Genomic DNA, 12282 nt, shown 5'->3' with positions numbered 1-12282 from the left:
TTTACTAATTGCCAAGATACAGTGATGGGATACCACAGGATCCCTACCTGTTTGCTTGTTTTCACCTGTCATTTTCTGAAATTAAAAGCAACAATTTTTCATGCAAATAGGATTTTTAGTGCTGTCTGAAAACAGTTTTGGTAGATGAATTTTAACAAATTGTCGGTAAAAGTTTTTGGCTTCTACAAGCTAAACCCTGAGCTTGCTGAAATCAGCGTTCATTGTATGTGGTTTGATGCCTGTTTCCTCACAGGATAATCTGCATGCAAGAGGTCTGAATGAGATGCGCGAGATCTTCCCTGTGAATTTGGCTAAACAGCACCTGTTATGAAATGCAGATTTTATTATCAGCGTTGGTTTACAATCACACTCATTAATCACATCAGAAGGAAAAGGTTTATAAAAATGATTGTTTGAAGAAACTAAAATAAAACCTAACATTCTCATATACCATTCTGACTGCTGATCAAAGTGAAAACTATATTGTTTAGTTTAGAGGAATATGACAGCATACCCTTTATGGCAGGGTAAATTATATTTTCCTTTAGATTCTATTTAGGGATTTAATGAAGAATAGCTTGATCATCTACATTTTTCCTATATTCACATAAGATCTGGGTGCACAGATCCAGACACCAATAAAGTACTCTCAGAGCAAGGAGGATTTCTTCTAGCTCAGGAGGAACCTGTTTGGGAATCAGTTTTTGGGTAGACTGTGAGATGGACAACTTCCACTGAAAGACTGACAACCTTCATGGACGCTCCTTGGATAAATATGTTTTGGAAGCAAAAAGGACACTGCGAGTACCGAAAGGTCAAGTATGGAATAAATTAATTCTGTAATTGTTAACAAGTGACCTCCTGCTCTGGCAAATTATGTACTTAAACCAAATTATTAATATTTGTTTGTTTTCTGAACTGAGCGTCTGTGATTTTATCCTCAGCTGAAAAGAACCAAAGAATTTAAGATTTTGCCACTAAGCTAAAGGATGTGGGTGTTTCTGACCCACCCGCTGCTGGCTACTGCCTTATGTTATAGTGAGTTTTTGCAGTGTCGCAAATATTTTGCATAAGGAGTATTTATATTTACTTATGTCTAAGCCCAGTGTTTGTTTTTAATGTAATCTTATAGTAAACACTGATGTTATTTAGAGAAAGCGTAAACCAACCAGTACTTCCATTTGTATACTCACAGCTCCAGCAACTTCAAAGCACTCACACAGCTGAAGACAGAATTTAGTTTCATAATATACAGATCAGTAGTAACATGCTTTTTTCTATTTATTTGTGATCATTTTCTCAGAGCTGGGAAAAAGAGGGAAATATTTTAAATTCTGTGTTGGTTACGGCGCTGCTTTTGGTCCACACGAGCCGGAGCCCAGCCTAAGGTGCGGGACGCCCGTGTCTGCACTCTGCAGCCTCCCGTGATATTGAACACAGCACCAGGAAAACAATTCCCCAACGATATTGTTAGAGAGCTCCCTGCAAGAAGGTTGCCTGACAAGGACTTCTCAATCTGATAAAGCCTATGAAGGGGCTCTTTATGATTTCCTGATTAAATGAATTGTCTCATAAAGTAACTGATGCGGGTGAATCAGCTTCTAACTCCACGATGGTGAATGCTCGGGGGGGCTGTTTGAGGAGTCTGGTTGCTTTGGGGGATGCAGATGGAGCGTGGTGATGGGAGACGGGGTGAGGACAGGAGCGGCAGAAGGAAGGGAAGGCTCAAGGCTCTGCAATCACATCTGGGGTTGGGTCTCTGCCCGCCCTCACACTGCTTGGGGAGCGGGTCCTGGATCACTGCAAAAGGACATCGCCGGGATTAGCGGGCTGAGAGAGAAACAAGATCCTTGCTACTTAAGCAACCGCATATGGCAGTTTAGTAAGAAGTTGCTGGCTTAATTGCAAGAAGAAAATAATTGTCGGTAAGGGAGGCTTTCTGCCACGTTACTGCAGGAGGAGCGCCAGTGTGCCTGAGCCTGATTCTTAGAGGGGTCGTGCCGTGAGTTTCCAGGTAATGTCAGCTGGAGCAGCAATTGCTCTGTTCCCCCGGAAAATGCCAGGAGTACCCAGCTGCCCCAACAAGGTAAACAGTATAAGTTGAGAAATGAGTATGAATGTTCCCGGTCACATTTTGCTTTTGTTAAATAGTGTCATGTAGCCAGCAGCTTCCGGTTCTGTAGAAATAAAAATTCTGGCAGCCTCAACATTAGCTTGACTTCGACCCTTGGTTGGTATCAACCAAAGATAAAACATATGAGTTAAAAGTCTTGGGAGCTTTTAGAACAATGTTCAGAGAAGCGTTTTCCGCTGCAAAACAGAGGAGGTATAAATAATTTAAAGATGATGCTTTTACTCAACTACTCCTCTTTCCTTACAAAGAAAGACTTGGAGTTTTAGGCATAAAAATAAACATTCTGAGACAAATGGGAATGCCATCTGATGTAAAATAAGTTAAAGCGTAGAGGACGGGGTTATAATTTTCCTTAACTTGAAAGTTATACGATGAGACAACATTTATAAAATCTCTTTTCAATTCCCATGTTGATAACTACAGACGCAACATCATACGCTGCAAAGAATTAAGCACAAATGATTCTCTGTTTTCTAGACCATGAGAAAAATTTGGGCAAGCTTGAAAAGTTATACCCCAGGGACAATGTTCAAGCTGGGGCCGTTCGTGCTGTGTGCGTGTACATAATGCCATCAGAAGCCGCTGGCTTTCCCCCAAAAAGCAAACGAGCCTCCAGTTATGTTAAAGAGCAGACGGGACTGGAAGAACCCCCTGACTTAGCTCCCTCCCCACAAAATGTGAATCTAGATATGACAGTCATTATGTTACTCTACTTTTAAGGTATTGAATCATATTACAGTGCATTATATTTCATCTGTTAATCTCAAGCCACCTCGAGAATAGCTTGATGTGTCAGGAGAGGCTTTCTTGGTCCTTGAGATCTGAATCATTGACTGGATTAGAGAAGGAAAAAGTGATTAATCAACTCCTTTTGCTCATTACCTGAGTGGTTTTGTTCATATCGATAACATATCTTGAAGGTTTGATTATTTGTGTACCCTTTTAAAAGTAATTTCTACAAATAAATTTTGAATGTCAAATATATTTTATTGTCTGGCATCGGTGTACAGAAGAAAGAGCTGAAAGAAGCAATCCAGCATCATTACTTATTGGGAAGAAAATGAAGGGAAAACTCCTTTAAGAAGAGAGAGAAAGAAAAGAGGAAAGAAGAGAGGAAAATATCAGGAGCTGCTTTGTGGACACTCCCCCAAAAGGTCATGGGAGGCAATGGAAGGAATGAAACTGGTGATGGAAATCAGCAACACAGACAAACATCCCAAAAAACCCAATCTTCGAAAAAGCAGCAGGCAATCAGGCAGGGGTGCTGTGAGGATCCACAAACCTCACGTCAGCGCTAACCCACGGCAACCACCAGCTCCGCTCCCCATCGCACCCATGCAATACCCCTGCCTCCAAAGGACTGCGCTCACGGCGTCAGAAACTTCAACGCCAAGTGCCCACCTAAAAAAGAAAAGCCCAGCACCCAAGGCTTTCCACAGCTCCAGGCTGTGACGCAGTGACCCGTTGCAGTCATCCGTGTGTGACGTCCCACGCTTTGGTGAGAGCCCGCAAAGGCCGAATTTGTTTAGACCGAGCCAGATGATGCTGACAAAATAACTCTCAGGTGTAAAAAAAGAGAACTGAACATATACAAATCTAAAAATTATATAAAACTGTTGCCGCTAATTGCTAAAATTACTCTTTGTTATCAGTTTTGGAACTAGTTCTTATTATTGCTGTGTTAGCAAAGAAAGTGACCAAAGACATTTAAAACTGCAATGCCGCTGGCTATCATAAGGCAAAGTGAAGCATGCTGTTAGATTGCATGCTACAAATACGCACATGTACTAATTTTTATATAAACACAGTGGCATGTTGGACTTAAGCTGGCCTTTATTTAAAAATACTGCGTGGAATAACTTCAGTTCTTGATTTTTTTTCTGTTGCACAAGTAGATTCAAAGCCTCTGCATTTCCGACCCACCATTGGAATTGTGATAAGACCCAGAATTTCAGCTACCCTGGCTTTCCTATTTCACTCCTGGTAACTTTAAATTGTGGTATTACATGAAGAACAGAAATCATTTCTCTCTCTGCCTTATTTTGGTTTTTCTGGGACACATTCTGCCCTGTAATTGATAGAGTTTAAAAATAAATCGTTTGGCCTTTTCAAACATAAAAATATTTTCTTGAGAAGAAAGTGCAGGTTTCCTTTACAGAGAAGGTAAATATTAGTGCCCTTCATGAAACAAATAGGTTCAAAGTCGTAGAGAGGTAAATATTTTTCCTCGCGTTAACTCTGTATTTCAATTTTCTAGCCCGGCCTGTATCAGCATTAAAGCTTTTCTTTCCATCTCTTCCACCAGGCAAAGGCCCACTTTCCCCAAGCTCTAGTGCTAGTTTTCAGCTAAATTTTCTTCATGTGACTTAGCTGCATGGTCCTCATTAAAGCCTTCAGGCACCATGTGGATAAAAACATTTGGAAGAGCCTCCTGAGACCCTGAGCATCCATCCCCTTGGTGCAGCAGGTCAGAGCATCGCTGGAGTGCGTGGCTCTAGCAACAGTGGGGAATGAGGTAGAAAGGGGGGCTTCACTATGAAAACCAGAAGTATTTAAACAATATTTTTCTTAGTATGCTTAGTATGATGAGAATGTAATAAAAAAACACGGAGGATAAACCTTGTTAGATAACACTTGCTTTGATGGTAGTTCATCTGCTGGGCGGAGGATGCCTGAAGCTGTTCTGAGCACGGTACTGCCCAGCCGCGCTGCTCAGGATGCCGGGGTGCAGCTGGGGCGAGGGTTCGCCTCTGGTTTGCGGCACTGCAAGATCACGATACTGCTCAAGGGATAATCCCGCCGGTGCCTTCTGCACCAAGTTAAGAACTCTTCCTGGGCGTCCAGGGGCATCCCTGCCCTCGTGCAGCGAGCGGCATCAGCTCCCTGTTTGCCAATCCGGCTGAAACCTAGCTCTGCAGGAAAAACCATGCAGTCTGCTTGAGCCAGCGTGGGGCAGGGGGCAAAAACACGTGGCTCGTAGAGAGGAGCCCCAAGCTCTCCGCTCAGCCGGGCTCAGTTTCACTTTGGCTGAAGCGAATCCACGCAGCCCATAGACAGGTCTCGCTGTCAGGCCAGTGGGAGCAGGATGCAAGCTTAGGGGATCTGTGTTTCCTCTCCAAGGGATTTATTTTGCAGGAACGAAGCAGTAAAACCAGCCTTCTAATCTAGGTGCCCAAGGCTGGGTACCCGTCGCCCTGCTGCCGGCTGAGGCCGGGGAGGTACAGCACGCTGGAACACAGAGCTCAGCACCGTCTTGACAGCGTGCGAGTACCACACGGGAAGAGGATCACAAACACACACAACTCAGTTACCATTTTGGTTTCCCCCGATACGCTACTGAAGTCTGCAGGATACACGCCTGGGTGATTTTGAAGAAATCTATGTGTTTATCGTTGTTTTAGTACGTCTGACAGTCAAGTCACGGCCACGCCATCTGCTCAAAACCGCCTGACAATTAACTTTTTATCTGCCTGTCTTTCGGGGGCGAGTTTTGTCCACCTGCTTCGGAGGGAACAACCAATGGGCAGAAAAACTCAGCGCCGGAACACAGAATTCCCCGGCGACGTGGTAAAGAAAACACTCGAGTGCCTCCCCATTCAGAAACGATCGAACCGCGAGCAAACGGGACGGCGGCGCGTGCGGGGGCTTGACCGGCACTCGCTCCCTCAGCCCCACAGCAGAGGCTCGGTGACGGGAGGCCGAACGGGAGCCCGGGGCTTCTCCTCACGGAACGCTTCAAACGTGGTCGTGACGACCGCGGACTGTTTAACGATCCATCAAAGACACTCAAACGTCTGGGCTGTGTTCAGCAGCCGTAGATACCGGCAGGCAAATCCGCCACACCGAGACCTGCCCGCCGAGACACCGCCTGCGCATGCGCGGCGCGCACCCCCACCCGCCGTGAAGGGGCGGGTAGAGGCTCCCCCCGCCCTCCCCGCGCGCGCACACACACACACACACACAGCCGGCACCGCTTCTTGCGATTGGCGGCGCGCCCCCCTTCTTCCCGCCCCCTCGGGGAGCCACCGCCCTTGCCATTGGCCCCGCGGGCCGGCGGCGTCTCGCAGTTGGCTCCGGCGGCGCTGCGGGCCGGCGGCGCTGTGGGCGGGGCGGCCCGGCGTTCGCCGTGAGGTGCGGGAGGGCCCCGGTCGCCGCCGCCGCCGCCGCTTCCGGGTCCGTGGTGAAGCCGCCGCGGAGGGCGATGGCGTAAGTGCGGAGGACGGCGGGTGGGGGCGGGCCCGCCGCTCTGCCCAGCCGCCCCTCGGTGCCCGCGGCGGGCGGGGCGGGGGCGTGCTCCCGTTCCCACCGGGCTGGGCCCGGTGCGGGGCCGCCGCGGGCTGAAGGCGGGGCGGGAGCCGGTGCGGAGGAGTCGGCCCCGCCGCTGACCCTGGGCCTGTCAGGCCGCGCCGCCGGCGGCTTCCGTGAGGGGAAAGCCGCCAGCCCGCGCGCGGGGCGGCTCTGAGGGGCGCCCCGGGAGGAGCCGGGTGCCGGCAGCGCGCTGGGGCCGGCGCGGGCCTCCGCCGTGCCGGGGAGGGGTCCGGGGGGCCGCGCCGCGCCGCGCCTTTACGCGCCCGCCGGTGCTCAGGGGGAGGCGATCTTCGCGTGCTGCCTCGTCCGCCCGACAGGGCGTTGTGTCACCGGTAGCGGCGTGCCCCCCTTCCTCCGCCCGCTCTCCGTGGAAGCGGTGCCAGAGGAAGCCCCTCCGGTTTCACGGGTTCCTGTTTCTTCCCTTTGCGTATGTCTTTTGTAGGTTGCCGTGCGGAAAGGGTGTCAGGTCAGAGGACGGGAGTTCAGGTGCTTCCAGTGTTGCTTGGCCTGAGAGGAAAGTTTCGCTCTTCCTTGCCCTGGCCGGTGAAAGATGATCTCTGCCGGTGCCTGCGGTCTGAGAGGGTTTAACGCACACACGCACGCTGATTTAACACAAAATGCACCTGCTTTTTGATGTGTCTAAAGCTGTAATGATAATGTGCTTGCACTTCACATCATCAATAAAAAATCTGATGTAATTTGTCAATATAACGTGCTTTAACATGTTAATGTGGAGGTGTATTTTAAGGACCAGCATACAGCCAATATCCCAGTCATAATCTATGTCCGAAATTGTTTCCCATCTTAAGACACGTCTCCACAGCAACCTTCGCTAAACTTCGTGAAAACTTCCAAAGTTGGTAGTTTACGGTAACAGATGTATCTCTCTATATATAATTTTATCAGATTTAATATGAAAAAGACCACGATTGTTGGCATTGGAGTTCTTCTGTTGTGTAATTTAATTAGTTAATTCTACTTTTCTGGCTTTTCTTAATTGTAGCCATGCAGTCTTTTTTCCAGTTTTTGCGTGTAAAACATAATGACCAGGTAAACAATCTGGCCAGAAATTTTGGCAACTGAGAAGAAAAACTGGAGTGTAGGAAGGAGTAGTCCTCTTGTTTGTAAAAGTATGTTAATAGATTATTCAAACAATCATTGGTAAAAACAGTATTTCAGGTTCGATTAAGCAGTTGACTCTAAATGGATGTTCAGGGATGTTTGCTTAGGATCATGGCCTGAATTTGCACAATTTGACAGTGTTCATGCATGAGTAGATTTTGCTTATGGTGAATCGTCTCTGGTTGATTGGGTGGAGGTACACGCGCATCCGGGACTTCTCTATGGAGAGCTCTCATCCTCATGTGTGGCATGCTGAAGGAACTCACCCCTTTTGGGTATGCTGTTAGAAAACTTTGGCATGTGAAATGTGCATCAGCTGGTCTTTGGTAATTGCCTTTTTGCATAATTTTATCCTGTGGGAAATAGGCAAGAGTTTACTGTTCTTTGTTAGCAGTGTGCAGAGTTATCCTGTGTTTACAGTGGTGTTGAGATATACTGCCTTCTCCTAGTAACTTATCTTCTTATATAACTTCTTATAGCACTTGTTGCTGCGCCAAAATCTTCGGATTGACTGCAGACTGGGACAGACACTAATGATGACCTATATATAGTTCACTTAAGGATGATGGTATATGTAGCCACAAGACTGATTTTTAGTTTGATTTATGGCAGATTTCCCCCTTTGCCCAAATTGTGGTGGTGTGTCAGAGGAGAAATTTAGAGGAAGTATGTCTGTAAAAATTCATATGTAGGATGTAGAAAACTCAATTTCATAGAGTATTTCAGAGGTACAATGCTGTAGTTCAAATTAAAAAAAGGGAAGGGAGAAAAAAAAAGTCATTGCCTTGTTGTTGAGACCAGCCTCAAAAAGGAATTTTTTTTTATTTTTCCTAAAGAGAGGAGTGTGCATAAGGAAAGTTCTTATTTATTTCTACAGTTATGAGCCTTTAGGTTCTGTTGTTCTGTTTTTTTTTTTGTTTTATCCTTTTTTTTTCTTCTGGAGCAGCAAAAGCTGGCAATGTAAGTAGGAAAACAACCCCCTCCCCTGAACAAGTCTGGGAGGCAGGGTTAAACAATATATTTTTATTTTTTAAAAATTAAAATTAAATGAAAAATCATCCAAAGTTCAGTTAGGCATTCCTAGGCTAGCAGGTGAGTGATGCAAGGAATACTGTATGTTGGTTGCCATAGCAGGAGTTTGTCTTCGGTTTCTTCTGTATTAAAACTCATGTCCTGTACTACTAAAAATAAAGAAAGAAATAAAAATATATCACTTCTGCTGTTTTGGACACTGAATCAGTAGATACTAGATTTTTCTTTTGTTTTTTCTCGCTGCTCTCAGAAGGGAGTTAAATATTTTATTTTTTCTTTTACTGTAGATGCTTCTCTGATGGTTTCTATTTCTGTATTAGGTAAAATAAATCTCATCAGGTAGGCTACTGTAAGAATGATTTTTATCTTATATCTTACAGTTCCTTTGAATATACTTTCATTTTGATTTAATTAATTTTTAAGTAAACATGTTATTTACTAACGTACGCTACTGTAGTGCAAATTATGCTTAACTAAGGTTGTCCACGCACCGGTTTAACTAGGTGTGATTCTCTTCTGTGCCCTGTTTTTAGTTCAGCTGTTTCTGCTGGAGGTTGTAGCAAGATTTCATTGGTATAATTAAAGCAGTAATTTAGTTTGTTTACAGTTTACCACTATTGTTACTTCAAGCACTAGCGGAGGGGGAAGAAAATAGGCCTGACTCTTAGTTCTTTTCTTTAAAAAAGAACTGCTAATCTTTATTTGGGTATAAGGTACAAAGCCAGTGCAACATGTCAGATTTGCTGTGCGGATGCTGTCACTTAGCTTATTTTTGGTGTACATGTGGTTTTTTTGGGAACGACTTTCCTTCTCTTCCTTCCTCTTTCCCTTGCTTGTTGATTAAAGAATAGCTGAGCTTCTTAAGCTGTGCTGGGACGGGTTTGAAGTCTTCGGACTTAGCTGGAGTGTTTTGGAAAAGACGCTAAGGTTGGCAGCTTTTTGTTTTGTGAAACATGCCTAATGTGCATCTGGGTGCTGACAATATCACGATACCTTCAGAGGAAAATTCAGTTGAGTCGTGTTTACGTTTGTGAGACTCCATTCCAATATAATTTAATTATCTAAAGCTCTGATTTCATAGCAGCTGTTGCTGGAGACCCCTTGAAAGAAAGTGATGGAGTGGGTAGGATGCAAAAATGCCATTTCTTTCCTTTTCTCTAAGGAACCGCTGTGGGTATGGCTGTTTTACTGGAGATGTGAAGCATCCAGGCGTATTATCTACGTTCATTTATTTAGACAAGGGGGATTTACCTCCTGTTGTTTAGTGTGTCCTTTTGGGTGTAATTGTGACTCCACTGTCTTGTAATTGCTGTAGAAGTTGGGACTTGAGTATCCTCAGAATGGTAGTTAACCTCTAATTACATCAATTAACATATATTTCGTAAGTGCTTGATTTCTTTGAAGATCTGAGGAATATGTCTCTATAAACGAATTTAAACTCCTGGTTTATTCCCCCCCCCCATGAAATCTAGTAATAGTAAGGGGATTGGCAGCATCCATTATTTCCCTGCCTGCTTCATAACTGTATATAAGTGTTTCTTCTCAATATCACGAAATGTTAGCTTTTTTTCTCACCTTTGGATACCAGTTTTATTCAGCTGTTTCTACAAGGTGTGCCAGAGAAAGTGTGTTACAAAGGGTGTAATAAACAGACAGTTCTTTCTCCTTTTCTTATGCAGCCCAAGACCCATATTACCCTAACGTTCTTGGGCACTGAGTAAAATATCTGTTGCCTTCATCCTCAGCTATAGGTACAGGACAGACTTTTTACAGGTGGGTTGTTGCTCCCTAGGCTGCAGCTGTCTCTGCCAAGCAACTGCACTCTAGTGACCGAGAGCCTGGTGACCGGGCTTCTGTTGTCTTTTTTTTTTTTTGTCAACTCTTTCATATATGCATGCTTTCTGTAAATTTTTAATGACTTTGTTCAAGCAGAGGTTTGTTCTCGGTGTTAAGTGTTAATGTGTCAGGCTGAGGTTAAAACTAGTTTACGTATTTGATGCGATTGAAATGTGTTTATAAAGATTCGAAGCAGCTGCTTTTGAGTATTTGGCTTTTTAGAGATAGAATATTTGCTGTGAAAATCGAATTGAGTTTGGAATACTGGAAGCGGGCTGGAAATGAAATGCATCCCCCTCAGGATTATAACATCACTTGCATCTTCTTCGAACTGAGAAAAATGGATTAATATGTGACACAAGTAATTAAAAATCATTTTTTTAAGTGTCTGTTCAGTGTGTGTTTCTGCTGAAAAGAAAGCCTGTCTGACCAGGAGGAGCAAATCTACAGCAATATCGAACCCTCACACCTTCAAGCCAGTCTGCTGTCTGCTTTGAACATGCTAAGTGCTCTAAACATGCACAACCTGAAAAGCAGGCCCCAAGTATTTCAGTTTGGGCATCATAAATAAAGGATTTGGCCTTTATCTCTCCTTGCTTCAGATCTCATTTGTAAAAAGACGACTACATAACTCCTTAAAGGACTGCTGGGAAGATACATACGAGTATTTGGATTCTGTCACTTCAGTGCCACAGAATCCTCCTCTTCTCCTGTTCTCCTCCCAGGAGAAAGCTAATACATTTTGTATGTATTAACATGGTATGTGGTAAATGAGAGCCACAAGTGACATACTGAGTAGAAAAGATGTGCTTAAAAAAAAAAAAAAAAGGCGGGGGCAAGGCAAATAAACCAAAACACTTGTTATGGTTTTGGACTATGTTCTGGCATGTTAACTGAGCTAATCATCACAAAACAGTAGAGACCTTGAGAAAATACTATAAATCAGTGCAGAGAGGTAAACGTGAAGTTCTGGGTTTCTCTTCCTCTTTGGTGCGTTTTCTTTCTTGTATTAGCAGGGTCCGTAAGAGGCAGTTTCCCACCCAGACTTAGGTCTCATCCTTCCAAGAGTTGTCTCATAAGATTTGGAAAGTATACTGTTACTTCAGAAGAATAGAGTAGCAGTATGAATGTAAATTACAGGCTCATCAACTTGTGGGTCAGTGTTCCTGGAGAGTGCAACAGTTAATGTTTTGTGTAATTGCAAAGTAATTTTGCCCGTAGGAATAAATGTAACAGAGGGTGGATGAGTGCAGGCAGCTGAGGGGTATACACCATTTAAATCTATGGGTACAGTATGTAGGGCATGGAAGATGAAGGCAGATAGGTGCAGGACTGTCAACAGAAAGAAATGCTGGTTACTGTGAAGGTAGCTGATATCTGTCCTGAAAAGGCTGCATCTCTTCCTCTTAACAATTACGGTGATCCAGATCCTGCTTCTCCATCCTCCATGTGGTATAAATGCACAAGGACGTTATAAACGGTGTACTACTTAAGTCTCTGCATGCATCCCCTTTCTATTACACTAATTCATGTGGGCAAAATTGCTTTATAATCTAAATGGATTAAGCACTTGCTTCCTCTGAGAGACATACCGAGAGCCCACATCTAGTGCAGGTGTTACTGCTGCCTGTTTCTGGGTGTTACGCTTTCATTGCCATCATCCTCTTCCTCATGTGACTTGATCAAGGGTGAAGGGTGCCCATCAGTGGGGTAGAGTGTTAAAGAATCAGCTGTGGAGCTCCAAAATGATGTATTGACACATGATGACTGATGGGAGACTCCTGTGTTTATTTGCATATGAATAGCAAATGTATTCCAGAAAACTTCCAAGGATATCCAATTTGTGGTTA

The 12282-nt window shown here is 44.5% G+C and overlaps 1 protein-coding gene and 1 long non-coding RNA gene across 15 annotated transcripts in view; both read left to right on the top strand.

Moving 5' to 3' along the window:
* The window catches only part of LOC142082242 (uncharacterized), a 31544-nt gene extending 31173 nt beyond the window's left edge, over positions 1–371 (top strand). The window contains exon 3 of the long non-coding RNA XR_012673629.1: positions 254–371. This is a non-coding gene — a long non-coding RNA (uncharacterized LOC142082242). The remainder of the gene's footprint in view (positions 1–253) is intronic.
* A 5832-nt stretch (positions 372–6203) lies between these two features.
* The window catches only part of BLTP1 (bridge-like lipid transfer protein family member 1), a 129229-nt gene continuing 123150 nt past the window's right edge, over positions 6204–12282 (top strand). For 12 of the 14 annotated variants that reach the window (XR_012673628.1, XM_075150228.1, XM_075150229.1 and 9 more), the window contains exon 1: positions 6204–6340. The gene's annotated coding sequence lies outside the window, so the exon portion shown is untranslated. The remainder of the gene's footprint in view (positions 6341–12282) is intronic. The other 2 variants (XM_075150237.1, XM_075150238.1) reach the window with 2 other exon arrangements.

This window comes from Calonectris borealis, chromosome 4 (assembly GCF_964195595.1).
Source record: "Calonectris borealis chromosome 4, bCalBor7.hap1.2, whole genome shotgun sequence".
NCBI classification, from domain to species: Eukaryota; Metazoa; Chordata; class Aves; order Procellariiformes; family Procellariidae; genus Calonectris; species Calonectris borealis.
The sequence above is the reverse complement of the archived record's forward strand: the minus strand, read 5'-3'. Positions and strand labels throughout refer to the sequence as shown.